Below are 26,472 nucleotides of genomic sequence, written 5' to 3'. Positions count from 1 at the left end.
TAGTATATTGATACACTTGACACTGGTATCCACGTGTATATGGGGGAGGTGATAGGCATGTGGTGTCACAGGAGGTGTATTTGCTAAGGGGGGTTAACATGAGGATGTGTCACGAAAGATGAGTTTGATGGTTGACACAAGGTATGATAGGGCAGGTGTAAGGCGCATGATAATTGTGTTATACAATACATGCTATACACGAAATGGGATGTAGGAGTATACAGTAAGGTAGGAAGAGGGATTACATAGGAGGCAGTAAGATGTGGTATCGCTGCTCGCTCTGATGTTTCAGTAATGAATTGGAATTTATATATATAATGTTGTTTTACAGGAGATAATATATACTGGTCTAATAATTTTATCATTGTATTTATGGAGAAGTTCAAGTGTTCATAGTATGAATAGTTACGCTCCCTGCTTGGTTGCCTAGTGACGGAAGAGGGCGGCGACATGGGCGGTACTCAAGACGGGCAGCGACGGTATTTTAATGATGTCTTTAGTGCGTGCTGCCAGCCCCTGAATGAGTCATTACGACGAAACGCGTAGGGCGGAGCCAGGCAGCACGCAGACATTCCGGAAGCACGGGCTAACCAAGGGAGGACGGAGCGCCTTGTATCCGCGGCCAAGGGCTGCTCTGATGTCTGGTGTATCTTGGATTGCCTTTTATTGATTTTAATAAAGGAACTTTTATACGGAGATCGAGTGGAGGAGCGTGGATTACTGTATTACTACATGCTATATACCAAGTGGCTATCCGGTGAGTGTATTCACAGAGGGGGGAACCCTGTTTCTATTCCCATTGGTGAAGGCACATCCCACTGGAGTGCAGCACGAGGTGGTAGCTGTGGCAGATTCATGCAGTATTGAGCACTATGTGCGCTATCTTTACTTTTCTCCCATAGGGGTCTTGTCTCACTGTGAGATTGGGACTAAGCAGGCGCAGCATTGACTTTGAGATTGCTCGTCCCCATGGGGGCCCGGATTGATTCCCACTCGTCCCTGTGGGCACTTTCTTATCCTCCGCTCGTTTCTTCTTTTGTCCTGCCCGCCGGTATCAAGCGTGGAATCGACCCGGCGGGGTATCGGACACATGGAAAATTATCAATCGAGCCATCAGCGGCTCGATTACACGGTAGAAAATGTACCGTGTATGCCCAGCATTAGATTTTCTGTTAGAATGCATAATTACATTATTTTCTGTAGAGAATGGTCATTATCTCTGGTGCATTGTCTTCTGGTTATCTCCTGCTGAGTAGAACAATGCCTAATTGCTCGGCAGATAGATCGTACAATAGATACATTTCCAGCATGTTGAACTTTATCTATCTGGCAGGTAAATCTAACAGAAAATTGTATGGTGCATCCGATTCGGCGCACGATTTATTAGCCATGCGATTTTCTGCTCGATTGTCTTAACTTCCACTCGTTTTTCTTATCTTTTTTCCATTGACTTCTATAAGAAACAAATCGAGCGGAAACATTGAACATGTCGGAATTTTATCATCGAAGGCATCTATCGGAACGATTCTTACAACAAAACGTATCGTGTAAACCCAGCATTAGCCTGATAAACTCTGTCTAAATGCTTTAGATAGTGATTGACTGAATGATAAAGTTTAAATGGCAAATAACATCTGTTGTTAAATATTCATTTTTTTCACATGAGAATCTCCATATCCCCCAAGGGCCCATCAAGATAAAATTGTAAACATGTATCCTGATTAGGTGTCTGAAAGGTTTATATGGATTTACTAGAAAAAGAATTGCAAAAAAGGTAAAACTGTAGTAGATGTAAAGATGCAGTTAGACTGCCAAAATATATTCTCTGCTTTTTAGATATCGACTAGTTCCCAACATCCTGCACTGGCTGTGATAAGGGGGAAATGTAATTCAACAAACAACCAGCTGACCTTTATGAATAGAATAGCATACACTCCATGTATAAGAAGTATTTGCTAGAAATCTGCTGAGCAAACACTACACATTTTGCTCTTTCAGTGTTTAAAATGAATTGGGTGCAGAATACATTTTTACATTTTGTGGCTTTTGCACCCATAGAAATTGTGAAAACCACTTGCATAAAGAATTTTGGCGTTGTATTTTTCCATAGCGATTTACATTTTTTTTTATTTATTTTTGAACAAAGAGACCGTGCTGTCATGTTTTTGTAAGTTGGTTTCATGTTTTGAGAAGCAAAGGTCAGCAGGAGAATAAAGGTAACAGAACCTCAAGATAAGATAATATTAATGCTATAAAATGTTGTTAATGGGAATGCTTTATTATAGTTCCCCTTATGAAGATTATAAGAAGCAGGAGGATATTGTACCATGCTGGCCATGAGTAAAAGCATGACGTTTTGCAATGCATTGTCGCTAATCATATCGGGGACAACACCAACCCAGCACGCCCATACATGCACAGTAAGCCAGAGCCACGGGCTCCGTGTTACTGCGTATGTGCGGGCAGGTTCCCAAGGTTAGTGCACGGCCTCACTTCAGAAGGATGAGCTGCATGGCCTTGATGTGGAGAGGGGCTGCGCTCAACAATATGGGGGCTTCAAATTAGCGAGGGAAGTCTCAATAGGATCCTGAGGCTTTCCTCTTTTTTATTTCAATCAGTTTTATTGAAGGTTTTTATAACAGAGAAAGAAGGGTACAGTTGACAGCATAACTTTGGGCTTACAGTGGTACAGATAAAATGTCATAATACATTGATAAACATATTTTATAAAAAGGCAATAATGTAACATTCATGGAAATATAAACATGTACTTCTCCAACTTGCATTTTCAGAAATTAATTACAATGGGAAAATATATCAGCAATCAGGTCAATAACTTTGGTCAAGTTTCTTTTGTATGTTATTGGACTTGCGTAGCTCAGAATTTTGCAGGTAGTCAATTAGTGGGTCCCAAATTTTATGAAATGTTTGCATGTTATCACTCATGCGGGCCCTCAGCTTTTCAAAGAAAAGGATATTACCAATCCTATTTTTGATAGTATGAAAAGATAATGAATGGGTATTCCAAGCTGCTGCTATTTTTATTTTAGTAGCTGTAAAAATGTAGTTAATTAGTGCATTTTGAGCAGGGGATAAATTAGGATATGGGCAACCGAGTAGGACATGAAGGGGATTCCGTGGGACTGGGGTGTTAATCAAAGATGATGCCCAACCGCACATCCTAATCCACAACCTGCGGACTATTCTACAATTCCACCAAATGTGAGCAAAGGTACCTGTTGTTTTGAACCCTCTGAAGCAGTCACTCCAGCATTTCCTGTTGTATTTGGCCACTCCCTGAGGAACTAAATACCATCTAAATAGTAGTTTGTAATTTACTTCGACCAAGTCAGCATTTGTTGATGTTTTAGATGTATTTGTCCAAATATCACTCATTTCAGTGTAATCAATGTGCAAGCTTAAATCCTTCTCCCATTTCAGTATGTAGAGGCTTTCCTCTTTTTAAGGTATGGCTCTGATTTTGATTCTGAGCTTTGGCTCGTGATCACTTTAAGGGGTTCTCTGCAAAAACTTGCAAATACTCTCATCCAACTACCATCAGCATTGTGCTTACTGGTACTTCCAGCATCTCTTCACATATTTAATTTTTACTGTCTCTCTCTTAAACCTGTCTGTGACACTGAGTTGGAGTTCATTCTTTAATACTGCTCTAAAGATTAGCAGGGTGGTAAATAATAAATGGAGGAATATTAAAAGTCAGTTAATTAGGGATGCCAAAGGAATTCTCAGTTCATAATGCTTAGCCATGCTTTTATATTTCTGACCACTTAAACATTATCCTAAGTCATTCATACTGTAATAAAATATATGAGCATGCTCTGAATTTAGCAACATTCTAATATCCCATTACATTACCATGTGCTAGATAGTAGCTCTTTTTCATAAAACACTTAAGCATAAGATCACCTCATAAATTTAAAGTTGTCGGATAAATGCTAACTTTTACAATTAAAAGGAAAGTGATGACAGGGCCTGTTATAAACTGTCAAAATAGACATCATCAATCACTTAGTTTTCGCTATTTAGTAGTGTGCTTAGTACATTGTCAAATCAATTTCTGACAAATTCACAACTTAACAGAAAGTAATTAGGACTCTGTTCATTAGATACAGTTTAATAGAGCATTTCTGAAATTATTCAGGGGAATGCATTTAGGAATTTCTGTATAAAACCAAATCCCATACATATAATATCAAGCCATCTAAAGCTATCTTCATTTTTGTATCTGATGTATTTTAATAAACCTTACTTGTTTTTCAAATAATTAACTTAACCCAGATTTATGAAATAAGAGGTTTTTTTTATTTTTATTCTTTAGCTTGGCAGCATATTCTTTATCAAAATTCCAAAGATAATGCAGTGTTAAAGTGTTTGTTCAGTTGAATACAGTTGCAGAGACCCAAGCCCCAGTCTGTCGATCTCTGCCCATGCTTAAAGTTAAATTACAGTATTTTCATGCCTCTTTTATCATCATAAAATGTAAGCTATTTTTTAAATGCTTAAAGTGAACCAGAGACAAAGCACCCTCATGTATCTTACCATATATATCAGTGGGAACATTAGAGAAAACCCCTACCCTGCTCTCTGTTTTATCCTTCACTGCTCAGCCTGCTTGTTAACATCCCTGATAAAATCCCGACTGAGCATTCAGTCTGGCTTTGCTCAAGAATAGTTATAGCTGAGTCATTATAGCAGAGCCACAAGGGGGCAGGCTTGGGCTTGAAAATACAGACTCAGATATAATGATTCCTGAACAAAGCCAGACTGAATGTTCAGTCTGGGATTTTATCAGGGCTGCTAACAAGCAGACTGAGCAGTGAAGGATGAAGCAGAGAGCAAGATACTGTAGGTGTTTTCTCTAATGTTCCCACTGATATATATGGTAAAATACACAAGGTTGTTTTGTCTCTGGTTTTCTTTAACATATATGCCTTCTTCTTGTAATGCCTACTGTAGGAACAGTCAAGGTCAAAAGAAAATTATTAATTATTATTTTTTTGTAATATGAGTCCCCTAGAATGACTCTGATATTCACATTTATACAATTTGGAATTAGCTATATCTGCAATGTGGGAATTAAGATCTATACATTTTCAGTATTACACGCTAACATTTAAACACTTTACCATATGGGTTAACAGAGGAGCAGAGGAATTGTATGCTCAGTGGGACAGAAAATGATGTGCCGCTGGCTAAGGCTAAGGTGTGTTTAAGGAATGTGATATGTTTCCCTATAGAGTTGTGTTTTACAGAGCCTTAAAGCATTTAATAACAGTGTATTCTGACATGCTGAATGTGCAAAGAGCTCCAAAAAAGAAGTCCCGCCAAATCCTATAAATCAAGATGAAAACATAGTAGATTCTCCCTCTTCATTCAAAATTCGGTAAATTAATCTGCTCATCAAACATGTCAATAATAACAATATTTTTAATACACACACACGTACTGGGGCATGGTTTTAGTCTCAAATGTTTTTATGAAAGAGGCATATAAACAACATACATCTGAACATACGGTACATCTGAAGCATGTGGATAAAAAAAATGACAGTTAACTGGGTACACAACACGGATAGTAAAATAAGGCAAACTGATTATCCTGGGTTGAGCAGAACAGAGTATCATTACATTCTACTGTAGGCATATCATATGACATATTAGAAATGGTGATAAAAAAAACTGAACAAGAACAACACATCATTGCTACGAAAGAATGAAATATTAAAGCATATTGTCACTGACAGCTGACTCTGTTTTTCAATAGGTAAAGAAGAAAACCTGCGATCTAATCCGTTACCTGAGTCCTGCTCATCATTCAGAAAATAATTCTACCAGCTGTCACCTACCATGCATGACCAGATTTGTGGGCAGGACACATATAGACCTGTGCCTTGGGCACTGAGGAAGCTGGGGCTGTGTATCGGCTCCTGCTGCCCCTGCATGTCCGCCCACCCACAAAATGATAGACCTCCTTCTCCATAAAGTTCCCTGCACAGACTGGCAATACCTGCTTATCATTAGCGGTTAAGGGTGAAGAGAGAGCAGTGCCCAGTAACATCACCGTATGCACCGAAAGTGAGCAGTGATGTCACTTCCTATGTATACAAAGACATTACTGGGCAACACTTGCTCACTCTGAGCCATTGATGATGATCTGCAGGTATTGTGTATACAGTGCCAGTGCTGTGTGGGGAACTTCATAGAGAAGGTGGTCCATCATTGTGTGGGTTGCCAGGTGGGTGTGCTGGGGGCAGTGGGGGTTGACAGTCTTCACAGAGTCTTCACGGGCACTGATATGTAGGTCTTGCGCACACAGCACCAGTGCAGGGAACTTTAAGGAGGAGAGCAGTTGAATCACTGCTCAGCTAATCGGGGCATGGGGGAAGATGCCTATACCTAGGGCTACCTATACTAACGGGGAAAAGAGAAGGGAGACATATTGGTGTGTGTGTGTGGGGGGGGGGGATTGTCATCTGGCCACCTATACTAGGTGGGGCAGGGGGAAGGCTACCTATAGGGCACAGGAGGTCTTCCTACCTATACTGGGTGGGGGGGGGTGCAGGAGAAGAGAGATTTCCTGCTACCTTCCGGAGGGGTAGGATATTTTGCCAACTATACTGAACAGTGTGTGTGGGAGTATCATCTGGTTACCTACACTATGTGATGGAGCAGACATCTTGCCAACTATACTGAAGGGTGTGTGTTTGTGTATGTGTGTGTGTGGGGGGGGGGTAGCTAACTAAACTATGGGGGGAGAGATATGTTGCTACCTATACTAAAAGGTGGTGGGGATTTTGCTAAATGTATTAAAGGGGGTGTGGCTTCTAGTTACCTTTACTGAAGGGGATGTAGACATCTAGCTACCTACAAATAGGTCCATAAATATTTGGACAGACACAACTTTTTTTCTAATTTCGGTTCTGTACGTTACTGCAATTAATTTTAAATGAAACAACTCAGATGCAGTTGAAGTGCTAACTTTCAGCTTTAATTCAGTGGGATGAACAAAACATTTGCATAAAATGTGAGGCGACTAAATCATTTTTTAAAAAAGTCCTTTCATTTCAGGAGCTCTAAAGTAAGAAAACAATTGACTCAAAAGCTATTTCATGGGCAGGTGTGAGCATGTCTTTTGTTACATCATTATCAATTAAGCAGATAAAAGGCCTGTGGTTGATTTGAGGTGTGGTGCTTGCATGTGGAAGATTCTGCTGTGAACAGACAGCAAGCAGTCAAAGGAGCTCTCCACGCTGATGAAAGAAGCCATCCTTAACTTCTTGACCTCCACCAGTAAGAGTATCTACATCACTGTATTTACACAAATATAAACACTTGGCTCTGTTTCTATTTTTAGAACACACTAACTCTGTATCTCCCTCTTGTGGCCAAAAAGTAAAACCATATCCAAATACCCCCATTATACACCTTCCCATAGAAAAATGAAATACATTTTCATTATTTTTAAAAACCCTTGGATGTCAAGTGGTTAAGCTGCAAAAAGGAAGAAAACATTTAAGAAATTTCTACAATATTACGAGTGTCAAAATGTACAATACATCCTGAGAAAGAAAGTAAGCACTGGTGAACTCAGCAATTCAAAAAGACCTGGGTGTCCACAGAACAGTGGTGGATGATTGCACAATCATTTCCATGGGGAAGAGAAACTTCTTCACAAAAGCCAACCAATAACAGTCTCCAAGGGGTAGGTGTATCGATATCCAAGTCATCATAAAATAAAGACTGCATGAAAGTAAATAGAGAGGGTGCACTGCAAGGTGCAATCCTCTCATAAACCTCAAGAATAGAAAGGGGAGAATGGACTTTGCTAAAGAACAACTAAAAATGCCAGCACAGTTTTGTAAAAATATTCTTTAGACAGATGAAATCAAGACCAATCTTAACCAGAATGATGAAAAAAAAATATGGAGAAGGCATGGAATCAGAGGCGCTCCTAGAGACCAGCTGACCAGCTAACTGCCTAGAGCGCCAGATTTATTGCAGGCGCTTTGAGGGAAGAAAAAGTTTATTTTTCCTGTCCTGAAAAATTAGGGAACGGAGATAAAAAGTTCTAACGAAAGTCTTTGCTGCTCAGCCTCAAATAAGGAATCTACAAACCTTTTGTCTACAACACTTTGTATGGCATTCCCTAATGTTAGTGTTATCTCCAGATCTAGAGTGTCTGTGTGACTGCTGGAGGCTCCCGCCCCTCCCTGTGCCAAAGAGGAAAAGTAAACACAGCAGAAGAGCATGTCTGTTGGAGCCTTGGAGGAGGTAATAACAAGGCATGCAAGACATGCCATGAGTGCAGAGCTCCAGCTAGAGAAAATCAATCCCCAGACAGTTATGTTACTGGGCACTGACTTTGCAGCACTAGGGACATTTGTATTTCCTCACCAGACCCTATCACCTGAATGTGATGGCTTCCAGACTGATAAGGTACCGTGTGAATAGCAGGACTACTAGCTAAATGAAAAGCTTTAGTCACTGATTGAGCACACAAAAGGTTAAATTCTGGCTGCAGCTCAGGGGGGGGGGAGGGGGAAGCACAACGGGACAGCAGGTCATCAGGATGTGAATAGAGTGACTTGCTGTATAAGATGCTGATCAGGCTGCCTATTCTTTGACCAAATCATAGACTGCAGTGCACACTGGGGAACTACAGGTACCAGCATGTCCTACTGTGATTATGTATGTGTCATGTATGGAATTATAGTTCATCTTCACAAAGAAATGCTGGTAATTGTAGATCACCCAGTGGTTTATAAGGTTCTTACAAAGGTACAATAATGGATAATTGTTCATATACAAGTGATAATTAAGTTTTTTTTATAGCACTGACATCTCCTGCAGCACTTTACAGAGTACATAATCATGTCACTGACTGTCCTCAGAGGAGCTCACACTCTAATCCTACCATAGCCATAGTCTAATGTCCTACCATATTATGTATTTATATAGCAGTGACATCTTCTGCAGCACATTACAGAGTACATAGTCATGTCACTGACTGTCCTCAGAGGAGCTCACAGTGTAATCCTACCATAGCCATAGTCTAATGTCCTACCATATTATGTATTTATATAGCAGTGACATCTTCTGCAGCACATTACATAGTACATAGTCATGTCACTGACTGTCCTCAGAGGAGCTCACAGTGTAATCCTACCATAGCCATAGTCTAATGTCCTACCATATTATGTATTTATATAGCAGTGACATCTTCTGCAGCACATTACAGAGTACATAGTCATGTCACTGGCTGTCCTCAGAGGAGCTCACAGTGTAATCCTACCATAGCCATAGTCTAATGTCCTACCATATTATGTATTTATATAGCAGTGACATCTTCTGCAGCACATTACAGAGTACATAGTCATGTCACTGACTGTGCTCAGAGGAGCTCACAGTCTAATCCTACCATAGTCATAGTTAATGTCCTACCATATTATTATTATGTATTTATATAGCACTGACTTCTTCTGCAGCACATTACAGAGTACACAGTCCTGCCCCTGACTGTCCTCAGGGGATCTCACAATCTAATCCTACCATAGTCATAGTCTAATGCCCTACCATATTATTATTATACTGTATATTTATATGGCACTGATATCTTCTGCAGCACATCAGAGAGTACATAGTCATGCCACTGACTGTCCTCAGAGGAGCTCACACTCTAATCCTACCATAGTCATAGTGTAATGTCCTACCATATTATTATTATTATTATGTATTTATATAGCACTGACATATTCTGCAGCACTTTACAGAATACATAGTCATGTCACAGACTGTCCTCAGAGGAGCTCACACTCTAATCCTACCATAGTCATAGTCTAATGTCCTAATATATTATTATTATGTATTTATATAGCACTGACATCTTCCATAGCACATTACAGAGTACATAGCCATGTCACTGACTGTCCTCAGAGGAGCCAACACTCTAATCCTGCCATAGTCATAGTCTAATGTCCTACTATATTATTATTATTATTATTATTATTAATTTATATAGCAGTGACATCTTCTGCAGCACATTACACAGTACATAGTCATGTCACTGACTGTCCTCAGAGGAGCTCACAATCTAATCCCTACCATAGTTAAAGTCTAATATTCTCAATATAGGATTGTTTTGGGGGAAACCAGTTGACTTGTTAGTGTGTTTTAGGGATGTTGGGGAATATGAAGTGCCTAAATGAATTCCTGGGGAAGATAGTAACTCCATGCAGATTTTGCCCTAACCAATGTTCAAACCTAGGACTCAGCCCGTGGGGTCTGTGGCATGCAGAGCAGGGTGGCAGCTGAATTACGATTATTTTCCAGTGAAACGCAGCCGCATCACGATTATTTTCATAGGGAGGCACCACAAGGGGAAGGATGGGGGAGCGTGTCGGGGCACCATGGGGGGGGGGGGGGGGCACCACAGGTTTTCTCGCCTGGAGTGCCAAGATGGCTAGAAGCGCCCCTGCATGGAATGGCTCATTGTCCAAAGCATACTACACCATCTCTAAAACATGATGAATGGCAGTGTGATGGCTTGGATGTGCAGTGCTTCCAGTGGCACTGGGACACTACTGTTTATTAATGATTTGACGCAGGACAGAAGCATTATAATATCTTGAGAGGTGCGCTGGACAAATAAATTCTCACTATGTAGGGTTATATTGTCTTAATTTATTTTTGTATATTTAAAAAACACACACATCTGCTGAAAGGGTGTATGTAAAAGGACAAACCTGGTTAGGCGCAACACATCCACACCACCACACCACACTAAAGCATACTAATAATGCTCAACTCATCCACAACACCACACTAGGCATACTGGTTTCCTTTAAAAATTATTATTCTCCTCTTAAAAAATCAAAATCAAAAAAATATCAGAAATAAAAAACATATATATAAAATAGAGATATATATTTTTTTTTAAATATACAAAAATAAAGTAAGACAATATAACCCTACATAGTGAGAATTTATTTGTCCAGCACACCTCTCAAGATATTATAATATCCATTCCTTGTGTATGGTGGGGAACGGGGGACAACCTTACCTGAGTAGGTCGCAGCAACGGGCAATATTATACAGCAACATCTCTGTATTTAAATCAATTGTTTAGGCAGTGCCCTCTGGCTTTTGTAAAGCAGGACAGAAGCAGCCAAATTAAATCTCAGATGTTCAGAGACATAGGCCTCAATTCACGGATCTTTATCAAACACTTTATCAAACGTTTGATAATTTAACTCATGGGTAAAATCTAATTTTGAATTCACTAAGGTGTTATAGATTTAGCAAATGTTTTATCGATGAAATGGTCAATAAATCTATAACACCTTAGTGAATTCAAAATCAGATTTTACAAATGAGGAAAATTATCAAACGTTTGATAAAGTGTTTGATAAAGCTCTGTGAATTGAGGCCATACTGTCTGATAAAATCCAGCTAAATGCAGTCAAATTGATTGGGCGGCATTTCATGATACAGATGGACAATGACCCAAAGCATACAGCCAAAGCAACACAGTAGTTTATTCAAGCAAAGAAGTGGTACATTCTTGAATGGCCAAGATAGTCACCTAATCTTAACCTGATTGAGTATGCAATTCACTTGAAGACTAAACTTCGGACAGAAAGGCCCACAAAAAAAAAACAGAAACTGAGAGCCATTGTAGTCAAGGTCTAGCAGGGGATTAAAATGAGGAAACCCAGCATCAGATGATGTCCACCAGTTCAAGACTTCAGACTGTCAGTGCCAGCAAGTTTTCAACCAAGTGTTAGAAATGCACATTTTATTTCCAGTAATTTAATTTGTCCAATTACTTGGAATGAAGGGATTGTGGTAAAAAATGCTTTATTTGCCTCATATTTTTATGCCATCCTCTTGTTCACCCCACTGAATGTAAGCTGAAAGTCTGTATTTCAACTGCATCTCAGTTTCATTTAAAATTTATTGTGGTAATGTACAAAACCAATAATTGAAAAAGTTGTCTCTGTACAAATATTTATGGGACTAAGTGTAACTTGTACCGTAACTTGTACTTAAAAATGGGGACTGGCTGGATGGCACACATAGAGGAGGCATGAAAGGGAGCATAGGAGGCATGTAAGCAATCACAGGAGAATCAGAGGACGTACAGAAGGGAGCACAAGAGGTATACAAAAGGCAGCATAGGAAGCACAGAGCAAGCACAAAAAAGAGCACAGGAAACACAGAGAAGGCATAAAAAGTAGTAGATACTTACTTAGAAATGTAATTTATGAACAAATGCACTGGCATCTAAAAAAAAAGAGTTGGTAACTTGGTAAGGACATTTCATAGGTACCTCCTATAGCCAAAGTACAAGCAGCAAATTGTACTATTCCTATATTACTAACACAAACAAATTAATAAGTATTGTTATGAATTATTGTATTTTAATGCAATATTGAATGCATTTTGCTGTATTTGAATTGCTCAGAAAGTTATATGTGTTATTAATTTGTTTATAGAAATAAGAATTCCATAAGTAATTTACTGTAAATTGTATTTCCCCATATAGTGCTTTGATGAGCTGATCATAGAGGGTATTGAACTTTGGTACACTTAAGAAAACGTACATTTGCACTTTCGCAATAATTCAGTCAACATTGATTAATTGAAGGCATTTGCATTTTCTGAAACGTAGAGGTTAATTATAAACACACAATGCTGGAAAGATCAATTCACAGCTAATTTTATGTGCAGAGTTCAATCACATGAGATCATTAAATAGCAGTACTTTAGTACTAGGTAAAAAAAAAAAGGGATTAGCTTAATTCCCTTGTGTAAAAGCATGCATATTCAAAAATAAAGGGTTAACTAGGTAAAACAATCAACAACACATTTTATTTACTACACAACAGACCATGTAAACATATTTACTAAGGAACAAATTAATCTACAAGAATTTTAAGAATAAAACCATAATCACGGCCTTATGCAGAAATGACTTGGTGCCCTGCTCCCAACATGAGCAAAAGTGGGTATGATTACAGAGAAATAATATGGGACACACATAGAATAAATATATGATTCCAAGGTTAAGAATAAGTTGCACAAACAGGCTAATACCTTAGTGATGGGTATTTATCCCTGTGACAGACTGATCATACTGATAGGCATACTTCAGTGACAAACAGATGAGTGGTAGATGAGTGGTAGACAGAGGCAAGCAGATGACACATAGCTAAGTAACAGGACAGTGATTTTTTTTTTTTGGGGGGGGGGGGCAGACATGCTGCCATCTTCAGATTCTCAATGGTCACATGGGTCAAACTGGCCAGGTGACATAGAGTACCCCTCCTCTCTTTGGTGGTTAGAGAGTCTCAGAATTCTCTGCTCAACAGCACTCCTGCTCCCCCCCTTCCCCCAACATTTTAAGCCTTGGTGGACCCATGCAGCACTACTTCTCAAATGGCCACTATTACAAATGTAAGGTTCATTTTGAAAAGGCATAGTATGAAAAGCAGCATTTCAATGTGCATGGGTTCATATTTTTTTTTCAGATTCAGAGAGTAGCCGTAGCTGAATTCCAATCATATCAGCACAGCAGAAGTAGATTTGGCTTATACAAATGGAAGAGATCATGTCAGCTGCTGTATTGAATTAGTGTTGAATTAGCCCTGTACAGTGTGATTATTATACCTTTTCCAAAATGCCATTGAATTCACAATACTGGTCCTTTAATTAAGCTCCGGCCTCTGCCCATCCCTCTTAATCCCCTGCTGTCACAGTTCCTAGTACATGTAGGGGACAGGGCTTAGTTTGATGCAGCTGAATACAGTTTTCCCTCCAAATGCCCCTAGATGGTCATGCTAGCCTACCATGAGCCAAGTTACCATGAGCACTTGGCCTGAGTGGCTCCTGCACCCTGGATGGCATGTTAATTGTTATTGCCACAGGGTTATCAGCTGTTTAATAGAAAGTGTGTGTGTGTGTGTGTGTGCGCGCGCGAGCGTGCGTGCATGCGTGCGTGCGTGTGTGTGCGCTCTATACCATCTGATAACCTTATTATCTGACTTAACTGAATCACATAAAGTACTTCAGCTTTTTGTGGATAGGCTGTTCCAACCATAACTTAACCACTTGCCGACCGCGCACTCATACCGCGCGTCTGCAAAGTGGCAGCTGCAGGACCAGCGACGCAGATCTGCGTCGCTGGCTGCAGGCTAATTAATCAGGAAACAGCCACTCGCGTGAGCGGCTGTTTCCTGTCATTTCACAGGGGGGCTCCGTGAATAGCCTGCGGGCCGCCGATCGCGGCTCGCAGGCTAAATGTAAACACAATTGGAAATAATCCGCCTTGTTTACATTTTTACAACGCTGCTACAGTAGCAGCAGTGTAGTAGATCAGCGATCCCTGGCCAATCAGTGGCCGGGGATCGCTGTCACATGACAGCGGGGAGCCTGTTAGAGGCTGCACAGGACAGATCCGTTCCTGTGCAGCCTCCGATCTCTCGGGGAAGGGAGAGAGGAGAGGGAGAGGGGGAATCCTGCGGTGGAGGGGGCTTTGAGGTGCCCCCCCCCCGCCACCCACAGCATGCAGGAGCGATCAGACCCCCCCAGCACATCATCCCCCTAGTGGGGAAAAAAGGGGGGCGGTCTGGTCGCTCTGCCTGTCATTTGATCTGTGCTGGGGGCTGTAGAGCCCATCCAGCACAGATCTGAAAAAACAGCGCTGGTCCTTAAGGGGGGGGGGGGGGTAAAGGCTAGGTCCTCAAGTGGTTAAAATGAATCAAGGATACATGTTGTCCATCAGTTTTGAAAGGGTTTATTTGACAGGATATAAATACATAGAAAATGTATATAAATATGATCAGCTTGATGGACATAAGTTGTGATTAGCACATCAATCTATTTCACTGGAAATAGGAATTACATTTTCACAATTTGATGGTTTCTGCCAAGGGATCTGCATAATGGTGGGCAACATAGTAGTGTAGGGGATAGAACTCTTGCCTTGCAGCACTTGGTGCTTGGTTCTCCGCTATCTGCACAGTTTGTCTGTTCTCCACATGTCTGCATAGGTTTCCTACAGGCACTCTGTTTTCCTCCCATAGCCCTAAAACATACATATGGGTTAATTGGCTTCCCCTTTAGCAATAGTGTGTCTGCCAGCCTTAAGTATCAGTAGTAGTAGATAGTGGGGGAGTCCTAATCAGGGATGGTCGTAGTCAGCCAACTTCGCTACGCTGGAACTATGCGTAGTTTTATGCAATTACGCTTTGCCAAACTACGGCTTCAAAATCAAATATTCGCTTTGTATGCATTTCGTAGACTACACGTTAAAATACGCAATTACGCGTAGTGTGAAGCGTAGTGTATGCGGATGCTTATGCCCGTATGCAGATAATATAAATATATATATCAATATAATCCATACTGTGTGTGTGCCACTGCCAGGCCCAGCACATTCAGTGCCGACCTGTGTGTGTGACAGGTGCAAATTGTAATACCCATTACTGCATATTTCTACCTACCTTTTGTTCACAGTGCACCCACCTACCTACGTGAGTGCACGCAGTCTCACTGTGCCTCTCCGCAACCTGTCTGTGTGCGACAAGTGCACATTGTAATACCCATTACTGCATATACCTACCTACCTGTTGTTAACAGTGCACCCACCTACCTACGTGAGTTGAGCGCACACAGTGTCACTGTGCCTGTCCGCTACCTGTCTGTGTGTGACAGGTGCACATTGTAATACCCATCACTGCATATACCTACCTTTGTGTTTAGTGCACCCACCTCATCACTGCATATACCTACCTGTTGTGTTCAGTGCACCCACCTACCTATGTGAGTGCACGCAGTGTGATATACCACTCCGTGCATACCTGTTAACTGACCTGTGTGATTGCACATTGTATTAGTCAAGTCAGTGCATACCTTTCACTTCATCCCCCCGATATGGACACAACAGACAAAACAGGCAGAGGTAGAGGCAGACCCAGAGGAAGGCCACCCAGCAGATCTGTGCGAGGTCGTGTTGATGTGATTTTGTGCAGCCCACGACCAAAGTACAGTGCTCAGAAGAAGGCACATCCCATCAACTCCCAAGATTGTCAGGACGTGGTTGACTATTTAACACAGAACACCTCATCTTCCGCAGCCACCAGCACTACTACAAGCACCACATCTGTTGCATTTGACACTTCACAGGAGTTAATTGATGGGAAATTAACTGATTCACAGACATTATTGTTACAACCAGATGAAGGCACTAAGCAAGTTACACCACCTCATATGTCTGAGTTAGGTGGCGACACTATGGACATAACGAATGAAGATGATGAAGTACCTGCTGTTGGTGCAGTTTTTGAGGTGTCTGAGGCAAGCAAAGCTGGGCAGAATGATTATGATGATGATGATGATACAGATCACACGTATGTTCCCAATAGAGGAGATGAACAGGGGGACAGTTCAGAGGGGGAGTCAGAGAGGAGTAGGAGGAGACGAGTTGCTGAAAGAAGCAGGGGGAGCTCGTCATCATAAACAGCTGGTGGCAGTGTCCGGCGCCATGTATCACCACCTATGGACAGCCAGCCAATATGCCCTTTAACGTCAGCTGCTGATGCCACCATAGTGCCATCACCCCAGGGGGGCTCAGCGGTTTGGAAATTTTTTAATGTGTCTGTCTCAGATCGGAGCAATGCCATCTGTTGTCTCTGTCTCCAAGAATTGAGCCGTGGAAAGGCCAACACTCACGTAGGGACAAGTGCCTTACGAAGGCACATGGAGAAAAGGCACAAACTGCAATGGGAAGAGCACCTAAGCAAAAGCAGCGCACAAAAGAAAAGCCACCCTCCTTCTTCTCTTCCTCCTTCAGGTGCAGCATCTTCAGCCGCTTTCTCCCTTGCCCCTTCACAGACACCTTCCTCCACTCCACCTCTGCCCTTGAGCGGTTCCTGCTCCTCTGCCCACAACAGCCAGGTGTCTGTGAAGGAGATCTTTGAGCGGAAGAAGCCAATTTCTGCCAGTCATCCCCTTGCCTGGCATCTGACAGCTGGCGTGGCGGAACTTTTAGCTCACCAGCTGTTACCATACCAGCTGGTGGACTCTGAGGCCTTCCGTAAATTTGTTTCCATTGGGACACTGCAGTGGAAGATGCCAGACTGCAATTATTTCTCTAAAAGTTGATACCCAAACTGTACCATGAAGTGGAGAGGCAAGTGGTATCATCTCTGGCACACAGCGTTGAGTCAAGGGTCCACCTGACCACGGATGTCTGGTCTGCCAAGCACGGTCAGGGCCGCTACATTACTTACACAGCCCATTGGGTCAACCTGGTGACCGATGGCAAGCAGGGATTACGTGGCTGTGCAGTGGACCAACTTGTGACACCTCCACGGCTTGCAGGCAGGCCTCCTGCCACCTCCTCTCCTCCTGCTACATCCACTTCATTGTCATCATCCTCCTCCTCCTTGGCTGAGCGGCAGCTCAACTCTACTGGTGCTGCCATCTCCTCTCCAGCTACACAGCCCTATCTCCCCAGGGCCTATGCTGCATTCCAGGTACTACAGTGTCACTCCACCTTAGACATGTCTTGCCTCAAAGCGGAGAGACACACTGGACCAGCTCTCCTGGCTGTTCTTAACAAACAGGTGGATCAGTGGCTGACCCCGCACAAGCTTGAGATCGGCAACGTGGTGTGTGACAACGGCAGCAATCTCCTTTCTGCTTTGAATTTGGGAAAGCTGACACAGGTACCCTGCATGGCACATGTGCTGAATCTAGTCATTCAAAGTTTGATGTCAAAATACCCAGGCTTATATGGCGTCCTGAAGCAGGCCAGGAAGTTGTGTGGGCATTTCAGGCAGTCTTACACGGCCATGGCACGCTTTGCGGACATTCAGCGGAATTTCAGTAGAAGGACACAATCTGGGGAGATGGGGATGTTCTGGCCCCCAAACTGGACACTGATGCAAAAATGCATACAGGCTCATGCGGCCGTTTGAGAAGGTGACCAACCTGGTGAGTCGCAGTGAAGGTACCATCAGCGACTTGACCCCGTACGCTTACTTCCTGGAGCGTGCCGTGGGTAGAGTGGTGGATCAAGCTGTAGAGGAGAGTGAAGAGGAACAGCTTTGGCAGGAACAGTTGCTGGAGCAATTTTCATCAGAATCAGATGTTTCCTCAACACCTGCGGCAGCACAGAGGGGGGGGGGGGTAGGAGGAAGAGACGTGTGGGGAAGAGGAGTCAGACTTGGATAATGAGGAAGGTGTTTCTTTGGAGGAGGAGAAGGCGGCGGCAGAAGAACAACCACAGCAGGTGTCACAGGGGGCTTGTGCTGCTCGACATTCCTGTGGTATTGTTCGTGGCTGGGGGGAGGAGGAGGACTTACCTGACGTCACTGAGGAAGAGCAAGAGGAGATGGAGAGTACGTCTGGATCCAACTTTCTGCAGATGGCGTCTTTCATGCTGTCCAGCATGTTCAGGGACCCCCGTATAAAAAAACTCAAGTGGAATGAGCTGTACTGGGTGGCCACGCTACTAGACCCTCAGTATAGGCACAAAGTGGCAGACATGTTACCAACTCACCAGAAGGCAGAAAGGATCCAGCACATGCAGAACAAGCTGGCAACTATACTTTACAATGCATTTTAGGGTGATGTCATAGCACAACGCAATAAAGGTACCACTGCCAGTAATCCTCCTCCCATGTCCACGCAGACAAGGACAGGACACTCCAGCGATCTCATGGTGATGTCAGACATGCAGACATTCTTTAGTTCAACGCCTCGCCTTAGCACTTCTGGATCCACATTCCACCAATGCCTGGACCAGCAGGTAGCCGACAACCTGGCCTTAAGTGTGGATGTAGACACTGTGAGCAGCGATAAACCCTTGGACTACTGGGTGCGCAGGTTTGCCAGAGCTGTCCCAATTTGCCATCCAACTTCTGTCTTGCCCTGCCTCAAGCGTCCTGTCAGAAACCTTCAGCACAGCTGGAGGCATTGTCACTGAGAAGAAAAGTCGCCTAAGTCACAAAAGTGTTCAGTACCTCACCTTTATCAAAATGAACCCCCAGAGGGCTACTGCCCGCCCAAAGACTAAGTCAGTTCCCACACACAGCATCTCTGCCTGCATGCCGTGTGACTGGCTGCCTGCCCCAAGACTAAGTCAGTCCCCACACAGCACCTCTGCCCACAGGCCGCTTGACTGCCTTCTCCGCCACCACCAACAGGGTCCAGGACTCCAGGCGGATTCCTGCATTTTTAAGGCAGCTGCTAGCAGCGGCCGCTATAATAATTTTTCTGGTGCGTATACATGTCTGCCTTTTCTGGCTGCACTGCGGCTGCAATAACAAAACAAATGGCATATACATGTGCCCATTCCCCTTTGTGATCATTACCTTGCTGCGGTGAAGGGGCTTGTGTATCACAATGAATCAGTGACCGACGGCTATATGAGTGTCTCGGGGGGCGGCACACCAAAGATAATACGGTTGTTGCTTCATTGAGGACAGACCAAATTTGATCAGCTGGACAGTCACTGTTCTGTCATTCAGCTACCTCAGCCCGGCAACCATATGGGCCTGAAAGCCGCCATCACCTTGGATCTTGTCATGATGCGCACCAGTCCAGCACGGCCATCACTACACAAACAGCTGTTTGCAGTCACTGCATACCTTTCACTGCATCTTTTACTGCACATTGTATTATACCTGGCAGTCAGTGCATGCCTTTCACTTGAATTGTGGCACAAGGCGAACTCGTGCAGCAGTGGGTTCTTCAACAGACTCATCAGTGCTGCTGCTACGACGGCGATGTTCTCCTTCACATACAAAATCTGGGTCTCTGTCAACATTGTCCATACCCTCCTCCTCTTCCATCTCCTCAAACTCGTCATATGTGATTGTGGGCCGCCGCCGTGGAGTAGAGCTCCCCAGAACAACCTCTGCGCAGCTCACTCCAACGTCGTCTTCCAGATCTTCTCGGCCGACCTCCTGCAATTGAAACCCCTCCTGCCCAACTTGCTCTGGGATTTGGGTTTCAAAGTCCTCGGACTCGCCTTGCATTTCAGTGCGCGGTGCATTTCCCACACTAAATGGTTGTGAATCCGGGCACAAAATTTCTGGCTGTTCCATTGACCTTTGAAAGGTGGAAGTTTATTGGGCTGGGAATAGCTCCTGCGAATACCCCATTGTATCCTGAGGAAATTCTTCGGACTGGTTATTTGGCAGTTGTGTGCGTGGTGTTGCTGCCGGTTGTGTCAGCTTTGTGCCCACTGGCTCCTTGTAACTGGCTGAGGACTCGGACCTCGTGCGTGATGTGCTGGTGCTACTTAACCCACTGCTGGATGCTTGAGAGGTCATCCAATTAATTATCTGGTCCTGTTCTTTTGGATTTGTGAGGGTTGATTTCCTGGACAACATGGGCGGTATTGAGTGGGTTTTCTTCGGTGCTTCACTGTGGCCTGTATGTGAACCGTCAGGGGAAACACCTCTTCCCTTGCCCCTCCCTCTTTCACAGGATTTCTTCTTCATTTCACTTATCCTTAAAGTACACGCTGACTGGCAGCAGTACAGTGGCAGTACAGAAATGCTATACAGTGGTGGATGAGCGGTGTACTACTATTCCCAGCAGCGACACAGAGCACAATGCTATACAGTGGTGGGTGAGCGGTGTACTACTATTCCCAGCAGCGACACAGAGTGGCAGAAAACACAATGCTATACAGTGGTGGCTGAGCGGTGTACTACTGTTCCCAGCAGCGACACAGAGCACAATGCTATACAGTGGTGGGTGAGCGGTTTACTACTGTTCCCAGCAGAGACACAGAGTGGCAGTAAACACAATGCTATATAGTGTGGCTGAGCGGTGTACTACTGTTCCCAGCAGCGACACAGAGCACAATGCTATACAGTGGTGGGTGAGCGGTGTACTACTGTTCCCAGCAGAGACACAGAGTGGCAGTAAACACAATGCTATACAGTGGTGGCTGAGCAGTGTACTACTGTTCCCAGCAACACAGAGCACAATGCTATACAGTGGTGGGTAAGCGGTGTACTACTGTTCCCACCAGAGACACAGAGTGGCAGTAAACACAATGCTATACAGTGGTGGCTGAGCGGTGAACTACTGTTCCCAGCAGCGACACAGAGCACAATGCTATACAGTGGTGGGTGGGTGGGTGAGCGGTGTACTACTGTTCCCAGCAGCGACACAGAGCACAATGCTATACAGTGGTGGGTGAGCGGTGTACTACTGTTCCCAGCAGAGACACAGAGTGGCAGTAAACACAATGCTATACAGTGGTGGCTGAGCGGTGTACTACTGTTCCCAGCAACACAGAACACAATGCTATACAGTGGTGGGTGAGCGGTGTACTACTGTTCCCAGCAGAGACACAGAGTGGCAGTAAACACAATGCTATACAGTAGTGGCTGAGCGGTGTACTACTGTTCCCAGCAGTGACACAGAGCACAATGCTATACAGTGGTGGGTGGGTGAGCGGTGTACTACTGTTCGCAGCAGCGACACAGAGCACAATGCTATACAGTGGTGGGTGAGCTGTGTACTACTGTTCCCAGCAGAGACACAGAGTGGCAGTAAACACAATGCTATACAGTGGTGGCTGAGCGGTGTACTACTGTTCCCAGCAGCGACACAGAGCACAATGCTATACAGTGGTGGGTGGGTGAGCGGTGTACTACTGTTCCCAGCAGCGACACAGAGCACAATGCTATACAGTGGTGGGTGAGTGGTGTACTACTGTTCCCAGCAGAGACACAGAGTGGCAGTAAACACAATGCTATACAGTGGTGGCTGAGCGGTGTACTACTGTTCCCAGCAGCGACACAGAGCACAATGCTATACAGTGGTGGGTGAGCGGTGTACTACTGTTCCCAGCAGAGACACAGAGTGGCAGTAAACACAATGCTATACAGTGGAGGCTGAGCGGTGTACTACTATTCCCAGCAGCGACACAGAGCACAATGCTATACAGGGTGAGCGGTGTACTACTGTTCCCAGCAGAGACACAGAGTGGCAGTAAACACAATGCTATATAGTGTGGGTGAGCGGTGTACTACTGTTCCCAGCAGCGACACGACTGGGGGGACCCTGGCTAGCCTGGCTGGAGAGAGAACTACCCTGCCTGCCTACCCAAAGCTAAACCCACAGACAAATGGCGGAGAAATGACGTGGATCGGGTATTTATTTACCCGAACCACGTGACCCGTTCGGCCAATCAGAGCACGTTCGGGTCCGAACCACGTGACCCGTTCGGCCAATCACAGCGCTAGCCAAACGTTCGGGGAACGTTCGGCCATGCGCTCTTAGTTCGGCCATATGGCCGAACAGTTTGGCCGAACACCATTAGGTGTTCGGCCGAACTCGAACATCACCCGAACAGGGTGATGTTCTGCAGAACCCGAACAGTGGCGAACACTGTTCGCCCAACACTAGTCACTGGTCACTTGCAATGGCAGACTTGCCCTCCATAACAGATTCTCGTTAAAGGATTTAAAGTTGATTCATATCACATATACAGCAGGGCCTCGAAAGTCCTCCTATATTGTTATTTTTGGTCACTACCTCGGGACGTGCATGCCATGCCTGCTGCCTTTCTTGGATGTGTCTTAGCCGTTCCTGCTCTTTTGCCCACAGCGTGCCTGCTGCCTTCCTTGAATGTGTGGTGGTGGTAGCCGTTTCTTAGGCTTCCACTCTGGACTGAAATCGAACCAGGATTCCCTGGCCATTACCCGTGGTCACTCACAATGTCAGACTTGCCCTCCATAAAAGATTCTCGTTGCAGGTACTGAACAGCAAGCAGAACAAGTATTGAAAAAAATAGAATAAGCTTTAACAATGGTAGAGAAAGAACCATCGAAAGTTGATAAGACAGTCAGACATTACCTGACATCACCGAGTGAGGAAGAGCAATCTCGCCATGGTGCGCACCAGTCCAGCACGGCTGTCACTACTCAAACAGCTGTTTGCGGTGCGTTACACAGTGAGTTTGGTGTGTCAGTGTGAAGCAGTACTCTAATTACACTCCCTGATTGATGTATACACATGCAAGATGTTTTAAAGGACATTAGGCCTAAAATTTAGCATTCAATGTGATTTCTGCCCTTAAAATGCTGCTTGGCGTCCAATCCAGATGTTTCCCCAGGACTTTTGGCATGTATCCCACTCCGCCATGCCCCCTCGAGGTGTTAGACCCCTTGAAACATCTTTTCCATCACTTTTGTGGGCAGCATAAATGTTTCTAGTTTTCAAAGTTCGCCTCCCTATTGAAGTATGTTGCGGTTCGCAAAAGTTCGTGAGAACCGAACTTTCGCGGGAGGTTCACGAACCCGGTTCACAAACCGAAAATCGGAGGTTTGGGCCATCTCTAATCTTGTGGCGTTGTCTCCCTTCTCCTAAGCAAGGTTCCAGAACTCAATATGCCATGCAGAAGAGTAAGAGGATGTCAACATTCTTCCTTTTAGAGTGCGTGTTGCTTTTCAGGGGATTTTAGGAGAGACATGTTAAAAGTATTTTATTTTCAGGTATTTATATCCATTGCATGTAAGTATGCAAGTATTAATTAATATATAACTGGATTAAATCAAGTTCCTTTACATTGGCCTACTGTAAGATCTTGAAAATTACTTCATTGTACAGTTCAGGGACATAAATTGCATGAAGACTTGCTTAGAAAAAAAAATCCAGTACAATAAAGTCTAAAAATATTTCTCTTTTTTTCTCCAAATAGTAGATTAAAACAAACAGTTATGCATGCCAATTAAATATGTATTCTTTTATGTCAAAGTATTTCACCACTCCTAATTAATGCAATCATGAGTAATAATTTGAATATTGTTTAGGGTACATTTTAATAAAAAAAAATCATTACTTTAATTATATTTTTTACATAGTTGTACAATATCGGATAATATCCTTTTATCTTTGTATTATATGTTGTTTGTTAAATTCCGTAGCAAATGATATAGACATTTTCTTGTAAAATATGAAAGAAAATTCTCCTCTTTCACATTTGGAAGTGACAGTTAGGTGCCATTCTTAAGATTTAAGGTAAAGTGAAAATTGGTTTGATTGTCTTTAAATATCAAGAAGTATGTGGCTACAAAAGCAAATACTTTGATCTTTGCAAAAGAGCTATAAAGGTAGTGTCAGAGTATTTTTGAAGCAATGTTCTTTTTCCGTCTCAGTGCTTACACATGCCTGCTGTTTAAGACAAGCCATTCTGCTTCCTTTCAACCATTGCATTTTTTCCCAGTGTCTGTGCCAGAAAGACCTTTCAGTGTTATACTATATAAATGAAGCAATGAGACTGAACAAATGCAGTGGAAAGTTGTAGCCAAATGCAAGGCATTGGTTTTTTAGTGTGTATTTTGTTAGAAGCATTCATTGCAGTCATGAAAATATTCATGGGTTTATTTTGAGGTGTTCATAATCCTTTTGATATTTAAGCATTGTATGAAAAAGATCTAATGGAAAAAAAGTTCAATTTTGCTGTCACCAATACTAATACAACACATTGGTAGTATTGTCTCGCACTCACTAAAGGATCGAACCCATAGTCTTTGAGGAGAGGGCAACAGCTGAAAAGAGGGATGACGCCCTCTATGCAGTATTCAACAAGGAAAAGACCTGGCACATCCAAAATTAATCTTTATTAGTTCCATGTAACAAATATGGCCAACGTTTCGGAGCCATGTAGGGCCCCTTTATCAACAATTGCTTGGAGGCAAATATCTGTCTGCTGCTGTGCAAAAGTTCCTGCAAAGGAAGTGGGAGCCAGGCTCCTCTTAACAATTGCAGAGAGCAATGTGTATTGTCTGGGATCAGCTGATCCCCCACACCATTGCCTAACCTTAATGGACCAAACCACCAATGCCTAACCCTAACCTACCCACCCACGATGCCTAAGACTAATTGTCTTACCCACTGGAAACCTGCCAATAATCGTGCTGCCTTTGCCAGTTGGGCACCCTTGTTATTATTTCCAATTTAAGGAAAAATCGGCATTCATAGCCACAGTTTGCAGAGTGAGTTGGCCCAGTCAGCCATGGGCAAAAAATTCCTTTAATTGCAGATAATAACATGGGTGCCTACGGGGCACCCAGACATCTGTGGCATCTCTGGCACGCAAATTTGCTGTCACCTGTGTAGTCATGCTACACATGTATGGCCTCTGAGGAAGCAGCCTGAGAGCTACAAAAGGAGAATCAGGAACATCTGTTTAAACAATATTTTTGTAGAACGTTAAAGAAAAGTCTAGTGCGCTCTATAGCTTGTAACAATGAGAGTTCAGTTCACATAAGTCACCATCCAGCAGCTTGAATCCATCCAGCTGAATATCCCAAGGATTTCAATCACTTAATCTCCTCATTGGTCAGCCAACACGTCATAGAGAAATAGAAAGAGAAAACATATAGCGTAATCCAGTTGCTACAAAAATCTGCCCTTCACCATTCCAGAGTGAACACACACCACCTTGTGCTGGGACACACTCCCCCCAATGTGCCCGCACTCACCCTATTAGCCTCCAATCAATCCGGAGGTATGGATATAGCGTGTATGGGGGAAGGCAGGGATCACTCCAGTATGCAGGCAATCTAAAAACTCAAAGATGCGCCATATAGTGTAAAATCATTTAATAAAAAAGGTTTAAAAAACCAGTTACACTCACAAGCGTAGATGGTCACAAGCACATTGTATCATGTGTACACAGCAGTCCCGGGCAGCCGCTCACACACACGCTCCGCTTCAGACCCTCGCGTCCTGTGATTTCCTGGATCTTACGGTCATGTGACATAGCTCCGCCCTATGCATTTCGTCATGTAAAATGACTCATCAGGGGCATATGTCACAAAGGTAAAACGTAGGTTATATTCACTTCTAAATTACCCTCCCCTTTTAATTGAAACCCGCCTATTATTAAAATTAGATCCTCTGCAGCCATCTGTGTTAGCGCTTACCCGTGGGGGACATGGAAAAACGACAGTAGGACTGCTACAATAACAATATAATACAACATTAAAATATACACTTCTGATTCCATAAAAACCACAGCAATAAACGTCATATTACAAAACTCCGCATGGATCTCATCCGTCAGAAATCACCAATGAAAAATTGTGCAGCACCCAACCATATAGGCTGGACACCACGCATGAGACGATAAAAACCGCAGTTAGAAACATATAAGCATATAACCCCCCTTTTCCCTTTACGGAAAAACCGCAAGAAAACCGCGGAAAAGGCCGCCAGCAAAACGCCAAGGCAGTCACGCCAATCAGAAAAAAGTATTGATTTAGTTTCACATGATTCGGTCGGATGGGAATCCATGGTAAATTCAACTATTATCAACAAAACATAATCAAATCAACTATTAGAAATAAAACAATTAATATCCAAATCAACATTAAGTCCGATTGGACTAAACGTATCCAAATTAAATATCCACCTA

The sequence above is a fragment of the Hyperolius riggenbachi genome, chromosome 1, assembly GCF_040937935.1.
Source record: "Hyperolius riggenbachi isolate aHypRig1 chromosome 1, aHypRig1.pri, whole genome shotgun sequence".
NCBI lineage: Eukaryota > Metazoa > Chordata > Amphibia > Anura > Hyperoliidae > Hyperolius > Hyperolius riggenbachi.
This window is presented reverse-complemented; position numbering follows the sequence as displayed.